At 42.1% G+C, this 21,062-nt stretch overlaps 1 pseudogene; it reads left to right on the top strand.

Moving 5' to 3' along the window:
• The first annotated feature begins 7,707 nt into the window (after positions 1-7,707).
• LOC109434523 (uncharacterized) lies at positions 7,708-8,783 on the top strand (annotated as a pseudogene).
• The last annotated feature ends 12,279 nt before the right edge of the window (positions 8,784-21,062 follow it).

The raw sequence follows: 21,062 nt of genomic DNA, 5'->3' as shown, positions 1-21,062 counted from the left end.
CATCTAACGGACATCTTTGCTGGATATATTATTCTTGGCTCATAATTTCTCTCTTTCAATAGTTTGAATATTTGGTTCCACTCCTTCCTGGTTTGTAGAGTTTCTGCTGAAAATCTGATGGTATTCTAATGGGCTTTCCTTTGTAGGTTACCATCTTCTTTTCCCTGGCCGCCTTGAGGATTCTTTCTTTGTCATTGACTTTAGGCAGCTTCAATACAATGTGCCTTGGAGAAGGCCTGTTGGGATTGAGGTAATTAGGTGTTCTATTTGATTCTTGGATTCAAGGGTCCAGTTCTGTCCACAAGTTTGGGATGTTCTCATCGACTATTTGTTTGAATATACTCTCTGTTCCCTTCTCTCTTTCTTCTTCTGATATGTCCATTATTCTTATATTGCTCTTTCTGATGCAGTCAGAAAGTTCTTGTAGAGTTCTTTCATTTCTTTTAAGTCTCAAGTCTCTTTCTTCTTCCATCCATGTCATTTCCAGAGTTCTATCTTCGATATCAGTGATTCTTTCCTCCATCTGGTCAACTCTACTACCTAAGCTGGCTATTTCATTCTTGATTTCTTCTATTGAGTTCTTAATCTCCAGAAATTATATTTGGTGTTTTTATTTCTTCAGAATTTCAGTCTCTTTGGTAAAAAGTTAATTTTGTTCTTTGATTGTTTTTCTGAGTTCATTAAACTGCCTGTTTGTGTTTTCTTGCATCTCGTTGAGTTTTTTAAGAACTGCAATCTTGAATTCTCTGTCATTTAAGTGACATATTTCCAAATCTTTAAGTTCATTTTTCTGGAGACTTTTCATTTTCTTTCTGATCTGTCTTGTTGCCTTGGTTATTCATGGCAATTAATGATTTATTATTTTTCTTCTTAGACATCTCAGGAGTGGGTTCTGCAACAGGTTGATAGAAAGAGGTCTTTCTTTTGTTTCCCAGTAGGTGTCGGTAGAATGTTTTATTTTCTCTCTGACTGCAGCCTTTTGTTCTCTCTCACAATATCATGTTGTGTTTCCTCTGCACTATCCCAGCTTCTCACACAATGGGGGCATTTTCTGGAAGGTAGGCTTCTCCTCTGTGAACAGTTTGCCTAGGTCATATGGCGCCGCCTCCATGGGGGGATGTGGAGAGCTTCTGAAGTTCCAAAGCTCTTCTTGCACCAGATTCAAAGCCCGTGTGTTTCAGCAGCTCTGTTTACTCCTGCAGGGATCCACCCACATAGGTGGGGACAGGGGTGGGGTGGATTGTGAGAGGTGGCCCAGAGCAATGGTGGTGACCACCGCCACAGCCAGTCCTGCTTCCACAGCTCCCTCCCCTTTGCCGGAACTAATTGGGCTGTGAGTCTGTGTCTGCACACCATGGTTCTCAGAACTGCAAATATTCTGTTCTTTTGATCTGACACCGCTACTCTTCCTCATCTAGCACTGGGAAGGTGGGGACTGAGCGAGCTCTGGGAAGGTAGGGAGAGGGCAGCTAGTCTCTGTGCCTAAGGCTTCTGTTGTCTGCTCAGCAGTGAGGGCTTAAACCACTGTTTTCAGCCTTCTTCCCTCAGTCTTTGTTCCAAGGTCTCTGCCATGAGCATTGGGTTCAGCCATGTTATATGCTGTCCCCTCCACCCTGTGGGCCATAAGTGGAGCCATTGCAGTCCGAATTCTTCCCTCTCCCACAGTTGCAGTAACTGAGGAATGCTTGAGCTTGGAGCAGTGAACTACGTCTGCGTCCTGTGACTGTGTGGCCCCGTCTCCGCACTCCTCCCTTCCCTCCTTCCACCCTCATGCAATTTGCCCACCTTTAGGTGAATTCAGTAGTGTGCCTCTTAGTCTTACCTGTTTGCTGCACAGGGAGTCCTTTGTGGAGTTGTAGTTATTCGATTTGTTGTAAATTCCAGGGAGAGTTCAAGAAGCTCGCCTAATGCCACCATGTTTTATGACATCACTCACTATTTTCTTTTTTAAATTGGCTTTCTAAGCTTAGGACACAGTAAGTTTGGATAGATGGTGGCAGTGAGGTGTGGGGGGAACAGTGGAGAAAGAGCAAGAGCAGACAGATGTTTCTTCAGGAAAACAAAGATGTATGTCCAACCATGTGTACTTGTTTGTGGCTGCCCAATATTTCTCCCTCCTCCCTGTTACAGCCATCTCTGAAATCTTCTCTCACTTATCCCTGACTAAACACATAACCCCACAGTGTTCACTCTAAGGCGTTAATGATTCAAGATGTGGCAAGCAATAAGATTAGCCAGCATCTGGTGTTGTCAGTGTTACAGATTTCAGCCAGTCTAATAGATGCGTAGTGGTATTTCATTGTTTAATTTGCATTGTCCTGATGACCTATGATGTGGAGCATCTTTTAATAAGCTTTTTTTTTTACCATCTGTATATCTTCTTTGGTGAGGTGTCTGCTAAGGTCATTGGCCCACTTTTTAATTGAGGTGTTTGTTTTCTTATTGTTAAATTTTAAGAGGTCTTTATATACATTGAATAACAGTCTTTTATCAGATGTGTCTTTTGCGAATATTTTCTTTCAATCTGTGGGGTAGATTGCCTATTCATTCTGTGATATTGTTCTTTAAAACCAGTAGTAATGTCCTCACTTTCATTTCTGATTTTAGTAATGTAAATCTTCTCTTTTTTCTCTTAGTTTAGGCTAAAGATTTGCCAATTTTGTTGCTCTTTTTGAAGAACCAACTTCTGATTTCATTTATTTCCTCTACTTTTTTCTGTTTTATTAATTTCTTCTCTAAAACTATTGTCTTACTTCCCCTGGATTTGGGTTTAGTTTCCTTTTGTATTTTCTTAAATGTAAAGTTGGGTTGCTGGTTTGAGATCTTCTTTTCTTTCTTCTTCTTCTTTTTTCAAATTTATTAGGGTGGCAATTGTTAGTGAAATTACATAGATTTCCGGTGTACAATTGAGATCTTCTTTTCAATGTAAGTATTTATAGCTTACACTGAATCCTTAGCACTGTATTTGCTGCCTCCTATAACGTTTTTGCATGTGGTGTTTTTGTTCTCATTGGTCTCAAGATATTTTCTAATTTCCCTTTTGATTTCCTCTTTGATCCATTGGATGTTTATAAGTGTGTTATTTCATTTCCACACTTTTTTGAGTTTTCCAGTTTCTTTCTGCTGTTGATTTCTATAATAGATCCATTCCATTGTGATCAGAAAAGATACTTTGTATGATGTCTACCTTTAAAATTTTTACTAAGACTTGTTTTCTGGCCTGACATGTGGCCTATGTGTCCTGGAGCATGTTTCATGTGCATTTGGGGGGGGGGAAAGGTGAATGCGGAGTGTTTCATATTTGTGTTAGATCAACTTAGTCTATAGTGTTGTTCAAGTCCTCTCTTTCCTTATTTATCTTCTGTTTTATCCATTATTGAAAGTAGGGTATTGAAGTCTCCGACTATTTTTGTAAAGCTATTGATTTTCCCCCTTAGTTCTGTCAATGTTTCCTTCATATATTTTGTAGTTCTGGTGTTTGGTGAATGTATCTTCATGATTGTTATAACTTCTTGGTAAATTGACCATTTTGTCAACATATAATGTCCATCTTTTGTCTCCTAACTTAAAGTCTATTTTGCCTGATATTAGTATAGCTAGTCCTGCTTTCTTTTGGTTACTATTCACAAAGGACATACATTTCCATCCTTTCACTTTCAACCTATGTATTTCCTTAGATCCAAAATATCTTGTAGATAGCATATATTTGGATCATGTTTTTCTTTTTTTAAAGTTCATTCCACCATTGTATATCTTTTGACTACAGTATAGCTGATTCTTAATCCTGGAAATGCATTAATGCATTTGACAACCTAAGGCAACCATATAAGATGGATGCCATAAATATCCAGTTCTAATTTATAGATGAGGACAGTGAATATCAGAAAAGTTGAGTCCTTGCCCAATCTCACATAGCTGGCAGGAGCCAGCGCTAATATCTGAGGATCTGAGTTAGGTGTTAGCCTGAGATCACCCTGCTCCAGGGCAAAGCCAAGAGGGAAGAGCTCAGCTCATAAAACTCCACCATGACCATCTTTATCTCACAGCTTCCCTTTTCCCATGGGTTCTCAAGGTAACAGAAGTATTTATGGCTCTGCATAGAAAAGTAGAGAGTGTCCCAGGACCTCACTGGCTCCAACCCCTATCCCCACAGTCCCAGCACACGGATGTAGGAATTTAGGAGATGGTGTACCCTGTAATTCTTTGTTCTTGGATCTGGGGTTCTGGGGTTACCTTATGTCCAGGGTCCTGAATCAAAGACAGAAGTTATAACAAGGTATTCCCATTTCTGCAAGCAATAGGATGAGGTGATTAAAGGTTTTCTGGGCATAGGAAGTATCGCATATAAATAACTGGCGATGAAAATGAGTGGGGAGTGTTCTGGGAACTGCAGGGTTCCATTGTATCTATTGGAAAGTGGGAAATGGGGGCAAGAGTCAGCACTGCAATAGCTGCCTGAAGAGCTGGGCCTGTATTTGAGAAAATAGAAGCCATGGAATATTTGGAGCAGAGGGTGGAAATGATCTGACTCACGTTTACACAGGCTTCCTTTACCTAGAGTGAAGGACAGATGGTGGGATGAGGGTGGAGGCAGGGAGCCCAGGGTAGAGGCAACTGCAATAGTCCAGGTTTATTTATGATGGGTGGACCACAGCACTGGTTCTGAAGTTAGACTAGGTCAGTTTCTCAATCTATTTTGTATCTAAGGTCTACTGGATAATCTGTTTTAGAAGGTGAGAGAAAGAAAAGGAAGAATCAGGAATGAGCATTTGAACATATGAAAAATGCCATCAAACTGAGATAGAAAAGCAGCGATAAGAGTAATTTTTCTGAGGTAATGTCAGGAATTAGTTTTTGGCCATGTTGAGTCAGGCATGTTTTGGATACCCTAGAAGAAGGGGGCAAATGGACAGCTGGAAACAAATCTGGAGTTCAGGAGAGGAGTTCAGTTTGGAGACCCCCATAAGCTGTGGGTGCATGTGGACCAAGTTACATTTAGGAAAAGGACTCTTCAGGTCATGGTAGCAGTAATATGAGGAGTCAAGAAAGGAGAGGGGACCAAGACCTACATTCCTTGTTTGGGCACTTTGTTGGGCGTGGTGTGTGTCAAAAAGATATGAGGAAAAGTGGTCATGGGGAATGGTGAGGATCTGGCTGGTGTGCAATGTTTCTAGGAGGGAGTGGACATCTGATGGATATGGTGGCAAAGCAATAATGACTGGTAATAATAAAGATGACTGTAGCCAGTGCTGGTGCTTTTCCACTCTATGCCCACCATGCTTTTGTGCTAACCTTTGACGGAGCCTCAGGAGTGTCAGTCAGCCAGACAGATTAGCTCGGGAAAATTAGATCAGCTGGGGTATTATCTAGATCTGCTGTGGGAGCATGTGAGTCTGAGCTTTGAATGATTAGGTCTAGAAAAGGAGGTTGGGACTGCATGAGATGAGACCACATGTAGCACGTGTTGGAAGAAGGCCAAGAGTATCTGAGATCTACTTTTGAGTCTGAGTGGCTCTGGTTGAAACAAGGGACAGAGCCAGTTGGGGAGGACTATAAAGAAGTTCTGGGACCACCGTGGCAGTGGGGCCAGCAGAGGTCTAGGGATCCCGCCTATATTTGGCAAGCACTGCCTTGGTGCCCTGTGCAGAACAGCGTGTGAGAAGGCCTGGGAGATGCCTGTGGCATGAACCAGGGCATTGTTAATGATGGTGGTGGTACAATGGTCATGTCATAGAAATGTGAGGGATGTGTAGCCCCAAGAGCGATGTGCAGATGGGGAAGGAGACTGAACAAATGTGCCCATGGTCCTTGTAGTCAGGGTTTAAGGCTGAAGGGAAATCCAACATTTGGTTGCATCTGGGAGGGATGAGTAGGCTGGTGGGAGAGGGGTGGGACCATACTGGCCAGATCCACAACTTAGATGACTTCTATCTTTCTATGTGGCTCACCTCCTTGTTGTTGCTGAGGCCTGAACACAGTCATTAGGGGGACATGAGAGGCTGTTGCAATGGTACCAATGCCTGGTATTTCCTCTGAGTGGGGAGCTAAGAAGGAGTTGGAAGATGTAGAAGGAGTAAGGTGGTGTGTCCAGAGAGAAGCTGCTCATGAACTCATCTGTCCCCATCATTACAGCACCATGTGACCTTCGAAGATGTGGCTGTGTCCACATCAAGGAGTGGGGCCTCCTTGATGATGCTCAGAGGCGCCTGTACCATGATGTGATGCTGGAGAACTCTTCACTTATGGCCTCATTGAATAAAGTTTCTCACTCCCACACACCAATCTAGGCGAGGCTCTGCTGTTCCCTTTCCCAAGGGCCCCTCTATCCTTCCCAAAGCCAGACCATGAGCACTGATTCCGTCCCCAGTTTGCTGGCACAGGCCTGGGCTTTGTGCATCCCCCAGACCTGCTTCCCTGAAATTTTCACTGAAGGTTTATGGTCTAGGAATCTTGTAATCTGCCACAGATGCCACTTAGTTTCACCACTCCCTGCAAGGGTGACCATCCAGATCTGTGACAGGTCAGTGCCCCAGGTTCTGTCCCAAAATTTCCTCTAGCTGACATCTGGGGATTTGCCTGTCTCAAGAATTATATGCACTGATGTGATCACTTTCTCTGGGGACCACTGCACTATTCTAGCAAGACCCTCTTCCTGGGTTATTTTTGTGATAGTTTTCTTTCCTGTGCTGGGGTTGGGTTACTCGGCTAGTGCCCGTTCACCTGCCTCGTTCATCCCGTAGGGCTTCTTCTTTGAGGCCCACATAGTTATAGGCATACCTCGGAGATGTTGCAGGTTCAGTTCAAGACCACCAATATTAAGGGACTATCTCAATTGAGTCACAAATTTTTGGTTTCCCAGTACATACAAAAGTTATGTTTACACTGTAGTGTAATCTCTTAAGTGCAACAGCATTATGTCTAAAAAAATTAGACTACCTTAATTAAAAAATAGTGTATTGGTAAAAACTGTTAACCATCATCTGAACTTTCAACGAGTTGTAATCTTTTTGCTGGTGGAGGGGCTTAAACTTCAGTTGGTAAAAAAAAAACAACAACACACAATATCTGTGAAGTGCAATAAAGTGAAAACAAGGTACTGACCTTGAGCGGGGGTCAGAGCCTTGACCTGACATATCTCCAGCCAGAGCTCACAGGTGCCTGGTCATGGTGATTAGGAGCAGTGAGAAGGTGTGACGTTAGGGGTGGGTTCAAACCATGCCAGCCTACTATCCTGTGCCCACCACTGTTTTGGGTCTAAGGTCAGTGTCCATGCCTCATTTCTGTCTTTTCTCCACATACTTAACACTGCCCACTTAATGCTTCTACTCTTGACTTCTGACACCTAGCTGTCCCCTTACTTCTCTGGTTTCCCTGTCTCACCTATTTCTCTCCATCTTCAGTGTTCTCCAAATTAGCTTCCACTTAATGTGTAGTAAGATGTCCTTAGTCTTTGCACACCAGTTACTCAGTTGCCACTGGATGTTCCTAGGTCTGGACACACACATATGCATAGCACTCACATATCCCCAGCAGCCATGTTGGCATCGAGTGGAGGCAGATGAGGCACATTCTCAGCAGAGTGTTTCTGTGCAAAAAGCATCAGAGGTCAGGATTCCAAAGCCAGATCTGTCCACCCAACATGCCTACTTTTCTGAGATAAGTGTTCTGGCCTTGAAAGACATTTTTCACCTGGCTGACTACCAAGCTATGCATCCTCTACAAACACTGCACACCTACTGGGCATGTGGGAAGCAATTCCAGTTCAGCACAAACCAGTGCCAGAACCTGCACAGTAAAGAGAAATATTTCAGAAGGTATGAAGACAGGGCCTCGTTTGTGAAGAACTGCACAGTCCATGTGTCAGAGAAGCTTTCCGCATGCCAGGACATTGACAGGGAATTGTTGGCCAGCTCAGACTTTCTCTATCACCAGGCCTGGGGTGATTCACACAGGAGAACTGAGTGCAGGGATGCCTTCCACATTGGGCAAAGGCATAAGTGCAGCAAGTATGCAAAAACCTTCAGCTTGAAATACAAACTTTTTCAGTACCAGGGAATCTATGCTTGAAAACAGCTTTATGAGTGCAGAGAATGTGTGAAAACCTTCAGACAAAGGGCTAACCTTATTAAACACCAGAGAGTTCACACTGGGAAGAAAGTTGCATGAGAGTAATGAATGTGAGAAATTCTTTAGTCAAATGTTCAATTCAAATCAACACCAGAGAGTTCACACAGAAGAAAGGCCTTATATGTGGGGGGAATGTGGGAAGTCCCTTGCCCAACATTCTAAGTTCCTTAGACACAAGTGAGGTCACACTTGTGAAAGGCCTTATGAGTGCAGTGAATGTGGGAAATCTTTTAGCCAACACAAGAGAATTCACACTGGAGAAAAGCCATATGAGTGCCATCAGTGTGGGAAAGCCTTCAGCAATCGCACCATCCTCAATAACCACCAGAGAACTCACACTGGAGAAAGGCTTTATGAGTGCATTGATTGTGGGAAAGCCTTCAGCCAAAGAGCTCACCTCAGTAAACACCAGAGAACTCACACCGGAGAAAAGCCATATGAGTGCAGTGACTGGGAAATCCTTTAGTCAAATGTTTAATTTAAATCAACACCAGAGAGTTCACACTGGAGAAAGACCTTATGAGTGTGGTGAATGTGGGAAGTCCTTTGTCCAACATTCTAGCTTCTTTAGACATAAGAGAGTTCACATTAATGAAAGGCCTTATGAGTGTAGTGAATGTGGGAAGTTGTTGCATCCAGCACAACACGAGCAGTGAGGGAACGAGAGGGGGTGGTGTTAGGTTAAGTTTTAAGAAAGAAAGAAACAGAGACTTAATGCAGTTAAATCTCAGAGGGCCAAGGGTCTCCCAGCCTCAAAGGACCAAGAGCCCCTACTTGGACCAACTGGTGGCTTTTATTAATAATCATACAAGGAAGTAGCATTGTTTTTTCCATGGTCTGTGAGTCTCATACATCATATCACAAAAGTGAACCAAATCAATCACCTTTGCCTGCTAACAGCCAGAGCAGAAAGTCCTATGATGTCTTAACAATTATGATATGTGCCTCCCCAGGAACAAATCCTTCATGCTAAAACTTATTGTTAAGAATGGAAGGAGAACTAATGTTATTATATCATTGGCTCACTTCCCAAGCAGGTTGTGGAAGGAATGTAGTCACATAGCCAGAAGCTCTCCTTAGCCAGGGGAAGGTGGGGGGAAGAACTCGACCCCATGAGTTCTCCTGTTGGTCCCCATTTGACTGCGTCTGGCTTGAGTTGTCCCCCCCGTGGGGAATCTTACTCGTCATTGGCTGACCAGCCATCTTTCTGGGGCCAAACAGGGAGACATGAGGTGCAAACACAAGGATGGAACAAAGTCCCAGAAAGGCACAGTCTCACAGACTCTTCTTTCCTCAAGGAAAGACATGGGGGGACAGTCGGCTAGGCTGCTGTGTGATAGCAGGAAATATTTTAGCCAAAACTCTGTCCTCATCCAACACCAGGGGTTCACACTGGAGAAAAGCCATATGGGTGCAGCAAATGTGGGAAGTTCTTCAGTCAAATGTCCACCTTGAATCAACACCAGAGAGTTCACACGGGATAAAAGCCTTATGAGTCCAGTGAATGTGGGAAATTCTTTAGTCAATGTATCCACCTTATTCAGCACCAAAAACTTCATACCAGAGGATGACATCATGAGTGCAGCAAATATGGAAACACTGTCAGTGAATGCTCTGCTCTGATTCAGCATCAGAAATTTCACAACCAAAATGGATGTTACAAATGCAGCAAATGGTTTTAGCCAAAGTTGTGACCTATTTCAGTACAAGAAAATTCACCCTGTGAACTTCTCTAAGAGGGCAGGGAAATGTACTATCTACTTTTTAAACATAATGATACATTTGAGGGTAGAATTTGCACAAGAGCAATTGGACAGAAGTTGAGCCTCTTACCTGTGAGGGTATATTATGACAAAATTCTCTGAGTGCCAAATTCTTGTAAACTATGTGGTGTTATGTAAGAAACTGCCAAACTGTCTTCCATTTTCGATTCCCACCAGCAATGGATGAGCATTCCTGATGCTTAAAATCCTCACGAGCATTTGGTGGCATCTCCTGTCCTCTGTCCTCCACCATCTTACTCTCTGCTGTGTCCACAGTGCACCTCCACAGTTCCTGAGGCTGAAATCTGGATCTGTCACTAAGAACTCTTACAGACCCTGCCATGGGCATTGGGCTGGATTTGTCCAGGGTTGTCACATCTCTTGCCCACTATGCTTGGTGTTAGGATCCATCAACTAACATGGGCACATTGAGCTAAGTTGTCCCTAGTTCCATTACTCCAGGTATCATGCATTTGTATTCCCACCTCTTGCATGTTTTGACTTATAGTAACTTTTTTATACACTTAAGTAAAAGCTCACCTATACCCACATACTCTGTGGATCCAAAGGATTGTTCCAGAGAAGTCTGGGGAAAAAAATTGTAGTTGCAAAAGAGCCAACTTCTTCACCTACCTTATTCAGCCCTTTCTGCAAGCTCAATGAACTATGTCTTACCACATGGGAGATCTGAATGACTTGCTGCCTTTGTGACTTTGAAAAATGAAATCCTAACCCACAAAGATGATTATATTAGGAGGTGGGTCCTGTGGGGGGATTCTTGTCATGAGAATAGAGCCCTCATGAATGGGATCAGTGCCTTACAAAAGAGGTTCCAGAGAGATCCCTAACGTCTTCCATGTGAGGACACAGCAAGAAATCTGCAGCCCTAAAGAAGGCCCTTACCCGACCCTGTGAAAAGTGTTAGCACAGTATTATAGTTTATATAAGACTAAGATTTCATTTGTAACAATTTAAAAATTATAAATTACATACACTGGGTTTGTAGGGCAGCTAAGTTATTTCCACAAATTATTATATCTCTTCAGTCAGTGTCTGGACAGGAAGCATCCTTCATTCTGTCTCAGCCCTGTCTTTCCTGAATGTCCACACAGCTTCTCAGCTCCAAGGCTTCACAGGCACTTTTCTCTTTTTGGAATACTCTTCACAACACTCAACATGTAGTAAAACACTACAGAATGTTTACTTCAAACACAAAAATATGTATTGTCAAGCAATATTTTGAGCCTTTAGATTAGGTTGAGTCCACTGGTTGTATTTTCTCATATTCAATTAAAATTGACCCCCTAGCATTTACAGTGATTTAAATGATGTAATAATTTATATAGATGTATGCTTAAGAGTTGTGTGCTGGTTAAACTATCTTTTTTAAACCAAAGCTAAGATGCCACTAATTGTAAAGCAGACCATTATTTTATAGGCAGTTCAGAAAGAAAAATGCTATGATCAGGTGCCTTAATGATAGTTTCATATAATGCAGTAATTGGACTCATGGCACTGTAACTGTCAAGTTGCTCACATTGCTAAGGGTTTGGCAGCCTCTCTGAAGTAGAAGGAAAGAAGACATCTGCCTAAAGAGGACACCAGAGGAATCTGCAAACAAAACCTTACTCCGTTATTATCCTCCCACATATTTATTCACCTTCCCATAGTTTGCCGTCTTTGGAAGCCTAAAACTGCTTTCCTTTCACCTGCCATTTCTCTCCAACTTTCTTGTTCATTGTTGAACATGCTATATAGAAGCTGGAATCCTGAGCTGCCCTTTTTAGTTACTTCTGCTTCCAGTTTCTCCCACATGAGATGGGCTCTAGGTATTAATGAATTGTTCTTTTCTTGCTGTGTCTTTTTGATACAGGGGTATCAACTAATAACTCAAAAGTGCAATTAAGGGAACATTTTCCCTCCCCTTCACCTGCTGAAAGCACACACACACACACCAAAATTATTTCATCCTTTGCCTCCCACCCATCCTGCAGTCAAAAATTGCTGAACCCTGTTTTTTCCTCACAGCTGATGACCCTCTCTGACAGACCCAGGATCTCCCTTACTCCAAGTCAAGGATAGGATGTTTTGTTAAGTTTTTAAAAATTGTAAAAATACACATCACATACAATTTATCATTTTAGCTGTTGATAAGGGTACAGTTCACTGGGCATTAAGTACATCCTCCTTGTTGTGTTAACTCTTACTTGGATTTTGACAACAACACTGACTTTACATGTTAGAGTCATAACTTGCCCAATGAGGGCCCCCGCCCCATTCAGAGGTGCCATCTGTGGGATTCGATCATGTTTGTCCATCTTCGTTTTTTCAGTGGTGAGGAGGTGGCACATGAAATTCCAAAGTGGCCAAATGGTAGCACAGTAAATTGAAAATTACCTACACACCAAATTGGCCATAAATGGGATCCAGAAATCATTTAAGTTCATTTGCTTCTGATGTAGTGTGGCTATGGAATAATGGGACAGCTAAAGAGTTAACAGGAACAAGGTTGTGAGTTAACAGGAATGAACTTAAAAATTAACCTCTTGGCTCTGAATCCCCTGGCTAGCTGTGGGAACAGAATAGTTCCCAGAAGAAGCAAACTGTAATGGCAACCCCTTGCAAACTGACAAGCACCTACATCCATCATAGATGTGAACAGAACAATTCCCAGGAAAAGCCAACCATAATGTCAACACCCTGCAAGCTGACGAGTACCCTGTATCCTATATGGAAAAATATAAAACCCCAGCTAAATCGAAACCTATGGCAGCTGTCGACTCTAGACTCTGACCCCGGCAACTCCTCTGCCTTCCTTCTTTTCTTAAATTTTCTGACTTATACCTCTCTTGCCTCGTGAATTCTTTCACAACCCATTAGCAACCACATGTTTGGTGATCTGTATGGGGAGGCTCTCTCCTATTCCTACCGGGGTTCCTCCCTGGAGGCTCTATCCCCTCTAAGACCTACTCTCCAACATGTGGTGCAGCTGGCAGTGGCAGCTCACCTAGGGTGAACCCACAGATGCTAGTACATTTCCTTTCTCTCTCTTGTTTCCATGAGTCTCTCATGGATCCCCCGTGGGTTAGCCAGGAACTGACGTTTCCTGGCTGGGGCTACTCTCCAGAAGACTTGAAAGCCCACCCTATTCACCAAGGGGGACTCCCACGGCCAAACTCAGTGTAAGACTCTCTTTTCCTGTCTTTCTCTCTGTCTCCTCCACTTCATATTTTTTGGTGTTCCGTGGATATGCTGCTATAGCACCTTCAGTGGCTCACCAAGGCGTCAGTAAGTGGATATGCCTGGAGAAGTTCGTGGGGTGCCAGGAATTCCATGGGCCAGGTCCACAACCTTTGACCTTAGTAGTGCTGGGAACACCCTCATATCTTCACTTGCTAGCTCTTTCTCTTGGGTACATTGTTAGGTGCCAGCTAAACCCGAAACCCAGAGTCAGGAACTCACTGTTTGGAGACTCAGGGGGAGGTCCCTCAATCTCCCACCCAGCTATCACAGACCACTACTCCATGCAGTCATGGGAGGTGGCCTCTCTATTCCCTGATGCTCCTCTTGACTGTCTTAAGAATTGGACAAAATTCGGGATGGCCGTTTGGCTCAGTTGGTTAGAGAACAGTGCTCAAAACACCCAGGTCATCGGTTCAATTCCCACATGGGCCAGTGAGCTGCACTCTCCAAAACTAGATTGAAAGCAATGAATTGACATGGAGCTGAGCTGCACCCCCCACAACTAGATTGAAAACAACTACTTGACTTGGAGCTGATGGGTCCTGGAAAGACACACTGTCCCCTAATATTCCCCAATAAAAAAATTTTTTTTTAAAGAATTGGACAAAATTCAAACTCTATTCTCTCAAAAAGAACAAAACAATCTTTTTCTGTAACATTGCCTGGCCGCAATATGAACTAGATGATCAGGAGGTCTAGCCAGCCAACAGAACTCTTAACTTTAACACCATCATGCGACTAGACCTCTTCTGCCAGCAGCTAAAATGATAGTGCAAGGTTCCCTAGGTCCAAGCCTTTATGGCCCTAAATCAAGAGCTAGAACTCTGGAAACAATGCTGCATATGCTTAGCTAAATTTCCTCAGTCTACCTCTCCCAACCTCCTTGATGATCCTCTCTTATCCCACGTTCCCTCATGGTCAAGAGAGCCTCTGGACTTTCCCCTTCCCCAGGCACTCCCTCTTTCCTCCCTCTTTGATTCTTTCTCCCCATCCCTTTCCCTGTCTCCTGTGACCTCGCCCTCTTACTCTGCTGGTCCTGTTCTACGTCCTGCAGGGACAACCCACAGCGGGACTCATTATAAGGGAGATGGCCTTTGGGCAGGAGTCCGCCATCCTCCCAAAATGCCAGCATTCTGAATCAACCTACTTTTCTTTCCACCAACCTCACCTCTTGATTTTTGACTTTTTCAAGTGACAGGTAGACGGTCCGAAGCCACAGTTGCTTGAGGCAGTCTGACCCTGGGGAGGTGATTACAGGGACATTCCAGCAGCTGCTGAGAATTCTTTTGTCTTGGGGACTTTTCTTGGCTCTCTCCTTCCAGCATTTGACATTGGCCACCTATAAACACTTAAGCTGGTGGAAAGAAAACAGTTGGTCTAGTTCTAGAGGATTTAGTTCTGTGAGTACTCATCTGGTTTTGGTTGTAGTTTGTGACTTATTTGTTTTGTTTTGTTCACCTCTAGTCTGTCCTTTCCCTCTTCCTTTTTCTTTCTCCCTTTTGCTGTTCTATTTGTGTCTTAAGCTAAAAATGGGAGGGTCCATGTCTATACCTCTTGAGAGCACCCTGGGTCATATGTTGGCAAACTGGTCAACTTATAGTTATAAGCCAATGACAAAGAAAAGATGGTATTTTATTGTAACACTGCTTGACCCATGTACACTCTAGATTCTGAGGAAAGGTAAACTCTCAATGTGTCTTTGAATTGTTGTACTATTTTGTAGTTAAAATTGTTTTGTCAAAGGTCAGGAAAATTTAGCCGAAGTCCCTTATGTGCAAGCTTGTTTGACATTACTCAAAGATTGGACACCAACTCTATGTTTAGAAACTTGGCAAAAGTAAAAATCTTGTAAGGTTTTTCTGACTCTCAGTAACTTTCAGGATCTTTCAGATAACCTAAAGTATAAACACAGCCACTACTGCTTGAGACTGAGATGACTGGGAAAAGAAATAAAGAAGGCACTTTAAAAAAATATAAGCAGCTAGTCTTTCAATCCAGACCGCCACCCTTTTATTCCAGCCTCTTTGAAACAGTCCTATTGGGGCCAATTAAAAGATCTTAGGTCCTCTTTGCAATTGTTGGTATTTCTGTTTCTATGTATAATCTCTGATATCTGTGCTTGTCAGTGTTTTTTATATAAAGTTTTCGCCTCTGAATGGTATTCAGTTTATAATGTTTAATTGGCTTAAAATTAAATTTTAGGTGTTTATATAAATTTAAATAATGAAAACTGACCCAAGCACTTTTCAGGATCACGTGATCTAAGAAAATATTTGATACTAAGGCTACTTTAACTTTTGATTAAGTAGACATGTCTTTTAAAGTTATTAACATTAAATATGGTCCTTCTCATGTCAGGTGTAAACCAGTGTAAGGAACAATTTGACTGTTTTTACCAAAAATATGGATAAGTTTAGGGTAAATTCACTAAACTTGGCCTGATATTTTCCCTAACCTAGCAAAGTGTTATAATGATTCTGACTTATTACTATTGCATCCCCGATAAGAAGGCTCAGAAGCTAGAGAAGGCCAGGAAATTCATTTAAATGTCTTTAACAATCATGACAGAGAAAACAAGGAAAGAAGGAACAATGAGACCAGAGACAGACCAGACTTTTGGCTGCAGTTATAGATAGCCCAGGGCCAGAGCTACCTTAGGGCCACCCTGACAACCCAAGAAGAGGAACACCAGGTAAAGGAGCCTGCTTTAGATATAGAAGCCCAGACCACTAGAGTAGGGAGTGTCTTAATCCTCCAAAGCAGCTGTGACCCCTATGCAAACTAAAAGGGCACTGGAAGAGGGATCATTTCCAAAGGGAGTGGAGAACAAATACTTCCCCACAAATGGCTGTGATCGACTGATGGGCCTGAGGTTACCAGTGGCTCCCAAGAAGAAAGAGGCTGTTATCATCACAGGGGTAAAACTTTGGGTGACCCTTGACATAGCAGGTAAGACTATTAATTTCCTGATTAATATAAGAGCCACTTACTCTACTTTGACTGCTCACTCTGGACCTATTTCCTCTGAAGTCTGTTTGGTTGTAGGTATAAACAGAGCACCTAGATTTGGGCTCATACTCAGCCTATTTCTTGCGAATGGCCTGTACCTTTGAGGAAAAGTAAGATGAGACAATCAGACTTTAAAAAGGACTCTAGAAAAATTTTTGTCAGTAGGCGTCTAAGTCCTGGCTCCAATTGCTACCCATTACTTTAGATTGTAACCTCAATTCTATTACTTCCTATATTATTAACTTAGGAGAGGTTCAACAAACACTCAGGAAGTATAGGGAACGGCAGCTCCTACAGGACAGCCCCTCTGCCTATTATCGCCCTGTAAAACCTAGGAAACAAGAATTATTAAAAGCTTAGAAAAGAGAGGGTTCCCAACAGGCCAGTTAACTCCTAAATAGTAGGGACCTTATACAGTTCTCCCAAGCATCCCAACTGCTGTCAGGCTGCAAAGAGTCAGTAGCTGGGTCTCCTCCCCTCCAATGAAACCTGTTTCGTTTAGGTCTCCACAGGACTCCCCCAGAAAGGAAGACTGTTGCACCTGTTTCTGTGAACCAATTGGAGATCTTAAGCTCCTCTTTAAACCAAGTCAATCTTCCAACACTGTTAAGTACTAATAACTAACCCCAAACTCCTGGAGCTGCTCTTTATTACCTTTCTCTTAAGAGTCCTTGTTTTCCTCTACTTGCACCCCACCTGAGATCCCCTTTTCATTCCTGGGGATCCTAGATATGGTCCCTTCTCTCACCTTTACTGGTTCCTCTCCTTATTATTCTTGAGTTACTTCTATTTGGACCAAGCCTCTTTAACCTTCTGGTTAAATTTGTCTATTCCAGAATTGAGTCCATTAAATTATGGACAGTTCTCATACATGGCTTCCAGCCCAACTTCACAAGTGGCCCTGAAACTATACTCAGCCCTCTAGATCAAAGCTCCAACTCCCAGTCTGGAACCCCCAGCTCAGTCCAGTCCCTAGAGGAAACTGCCTGGATTTTCTGAGGCCCACTCACTCTGCCAACACCAACCAGTAATCCCTACCAAGCTCTGAAGTAGCGACAGAAGACAGACCCTCATCCCAGTCCCCAAAGATTTTTTTCCATTGCTGATCAGAGATGGGGGAATGATGAGACAGGTAAAGAGTTAACAGGAACAAGCTTGTGAGTTAACAGGAATGAGCTTAAAAATTAACCTCGGCTCTGAGTCCCCTGGCTAGCAGTGGGAATAGAAAGAGTTAACAGGAACAAGCTTGTGAGTTAACAGGAATGAGCTTAAAAATTAACCTCGGCTCTGAACCCCCTGGCTAGCAGTGGGAATAGAATGGTTCCCAGAAGAAGCCAACTGTAATGGCAATCCCCTGCAAGCTGACAAGCACCCTACATCCTGCATAGAAAAATAAAAAACCCCAGCTAAACAGAAACCCACTGCAGCTCTCTACTCTAGACTGTACCCCTGGCAACTTCTCTGCGGGTGTTTCTCTTCTTAAACAAATTTTCTGACTTCTACCCCCTATGCCTTTTGAATTCTTTCACAACCTGCGTGAAACAACACAGGAACCCTGGCATCTATCACCAATCTTCTCCACATTCTTCTAACTTTTTCTCCTTGTTTTTGGCTTACATCTTGCCTGATTGTTCTACAAAGGAAAGCCCATTAGATTATCATCAGAATTTTCAGCAGAAACTCTAGAATATTCAAATATTCAAAGTATTGAAAGAGAGAAATTATGTGCCAAGAACAATACACCCAACAAAGGTATCCTTTAGACATAAAGGAGGAATAAAGACCTTTCCAGACATAGAGAAGCTGAGGGAATTTTCTAACACACAATCTGCACTACAAAAAATACTAAAGGAGGCTATTCAACCAGCATCAACAGGAACAATTTGTGGCAACCAAAACATAAAAATGGGGAGAGTAAAGGCCTGAACTGGAATATGGTAATGGAGAAAGTAAGCGTGCTGAAGAAAATGGAATACTCTATATATGAAACTTTGTTTTACATAAACTTAATGGTAACCATTCAATAAAAATCGAGAACTGAAATATGTACTGTAATAAAAGAAGAAACAGAGGGAGAAATTATAGAATACCACCACAGAGAAATAATAGACAACAACAAAAAGGCAAAGAAACAATGGAGACACAGTCTTACCAGAAAAGTAAAGATAGAAAGATAGGAGATCCTCACATATCAATAATCACCCTAATGTAAATGGACTGAACTCACCAATAAAAAGGAAGGCACAGGGCCGGCCCAGTGGCTCAGGTGGTTAGAGCTCCATGCTCTAACTCCGAAGCCTGCTGGTTCAATTCCCTCATGGGCCAGTGGGCTCTCAACTGCAAAGTTGTCAGTTCAATTCCTCGAGTCCCGCAAGGGATGGTGGGCAGCGCCCCCTGCAACTAAGATTGAACACGGCACCTTGAGCTGAGCTGCCACTGAGCACCCAGATGGCTCAGTTGGTTGGAGTGCGTCCTCTCAACACAAGGTTGCCAGTTCAACTCCCGCAAGGGATGGTGGGCAGCGCCCCCTGCAACTAGTAATGGCAACTGGACCTAGAGCTGAGCTCCGCCCTCCACAGCTAAGACTGAAAGGACAACAACTTGACTTGGAATAAAGTCCTGGAAGCACACACTGTTCCCCAATAAAGTCCTGTTCCCCTTCCCTAATAAAATCTTTTTTTTTTTAAAAAAAGGAAGGCACGAAGTAGCAGGTAAGATAAAAAAACTGAACCCAACCATATGCTGTCTACAATAACTCAGACAGATAAAGCAGAGAACCATATGGCTTCACTGATATGTGGTATATAAACCAAAAACAACAAAAGAACAAGACAAATGAGAAACAAAAACTCGTAGACACAGACAATAGTTTAGTGGTTACCAGAGGGTAAGGGGAGTGGGGGGTAGTGGATGAGGGTAAGGGGTATCAAATATATGGTGATGGAAGGAGAACTGACTCTGGGTGGTGAACACACAATGGGATTTATAGATGATGTAATACAGAATTGTACACCTGAAATCTATGTAATTTTAGTAACAATTGTCACCCCAATAAATTTAAAAAAAAAACAAAGACACATCTCAGCTACAAGAGAAACATAGACTCAAGTGAAAGGGTAGAAATTGACACTCCAAGCAAATGGTATCCAGAGAAAAACAGGTGTACCTATACTGATATCAGATGAAACAACTTCAGGATAAAAGAGGTAACAGAAGACAAAGATGGACACTTCATAATGGTAAAGGGGACTATACAACAAGAAGACATAACAGTCATCAATATTTATGCCCCGAATCAGGGAGCACCAAGATATACCAAGCAACTACTAACAGTACTAACGGGAGAAATTGACCAAAACATAATGATACTAGGGGACCTAAATACATCATTGACAGCTATGGATAGATCATCCAAACAGAAAATAAATAAACAGCAGCCCTAAACGACACATTAGATGAAATGGACATAATTGATATTTATAGAGCACTTCATCCTAAAACATCAGACTATACATTTTTTTCTGGTGTACATGGAACATTCTCCAGGATAGACCATATATCGAACATAAAACTAGCCTCAGCAAACTTAAGAAAGTTGAAATCATACCAAGCATATTCTCTGATCACAAGACTTTGAAATTGGATATCAAGTGCAAAAAGAAAGCAGGAAAAACCACAAATAAGTGGTGATTAAACAACATACTTCTAAAGAATGACAGGGTCAAAGAAGAAATAAGAGGAGAGATCAAAAGACACATAGAAACAAATGAGAATGAAAATACATCCTACCAAAAGTTTTGGGATGCAGCAAAAGCAGTTTTAAGAGGGAAATTTATATCATTACAGGCCTATCTCAAGAAACAAGAAAAATCCCAAATAAATAACCTCACGTTACACCTTAAAAACTAGAAAAAGAAGAACAAATGAAACCCAAGGTCAGCAGAAGAAAGGAAATAATAAAAATCAGAGCAGAACTAAATGAAATAGAGAACAAAAAGACAATAGAAAACAATTAATGTGACAAAGAGCTGGTTCTTTGAAAAGATTAACAAAGTTGACAAACCCTTGGCTAGATGCACTAAGAAAAAAGAGAAAAGACACTAATAAACAAAATCAGAAATGAAAAAGGGGAAGTTATCATGGATGCCACAGAAATACAAAAATACAAAGGATCATCCAAGAATACTATGATGGACTATATGCCACAAAATTCAATAACCTAGAAGAAATGGACAAGTTCTTAGAAACATATAGGCTGCCTAGGCTGAACCATGAAGAACTGGAAAATCTAAACAGACCGATCACCAGTAAAGTAATTGAATCAGTCATCCAAAACCTTCCCAAAAGCAAAAGTCTGGGACCAGATGGCTTCACTAGTGAATTCTACCAAACCTTCAAAGAGGATCCAATACCAATCCTGCTCAAACTCTTCCAAAAAATTGAAGAAGAGACAGTACTCCCTAACTCATTTTATGAGACCAACATTACCCTGATACCAAAACCTGGCAAGGACAACACAAAAAAAGAGAACTACAGGCCAATATCTGATGAATACAGATGCAAAAATCCTAAACAAAATTCTAGCAAATCGAATGCAACAATGCATTAAAAAGATTATTCATCATGACCAAGTGGAGTTCATCCCAGGGGCACAAGGATGGTTCAACATACACAAATCCATCAATGTGATACATCACATAAACAAAATAAAGGAAAAAAATCACATGATTATATCAATTGATGCAGAAAAAGCATTTGACAAGATACAACATCCATTTATGATTAAAACAATTAATAAAATAGGTACAGAAGGAAAATACCTTAACATACAAAGGCCATATATGACAAACCCTCAGCTAATCTCATAATTAATGGTGAAAAACTGAAGCCCTTTGCTCTATGTTCAAGAGCACGACAGGG

The sequence above is a fragment of the Rhinolophus sinicus genome, linkage group LG11 (genome assembly GCF_036562045.2).
Source record: "Rhinolophus sinicus isolate RSC01 linkage group LG11, ASM3656204v1, whole genome shotgun sequence".
Lineage (NCBI taxonomy): Eukaryota > Metazoa > Chordata > Mammalia > Chiroptera > Rhinolophidae > Rhinolophus > Rhinolophus sinicus.
This window is presented reverse-complemented; position numbering and strand designations above follow the sequence as displayed.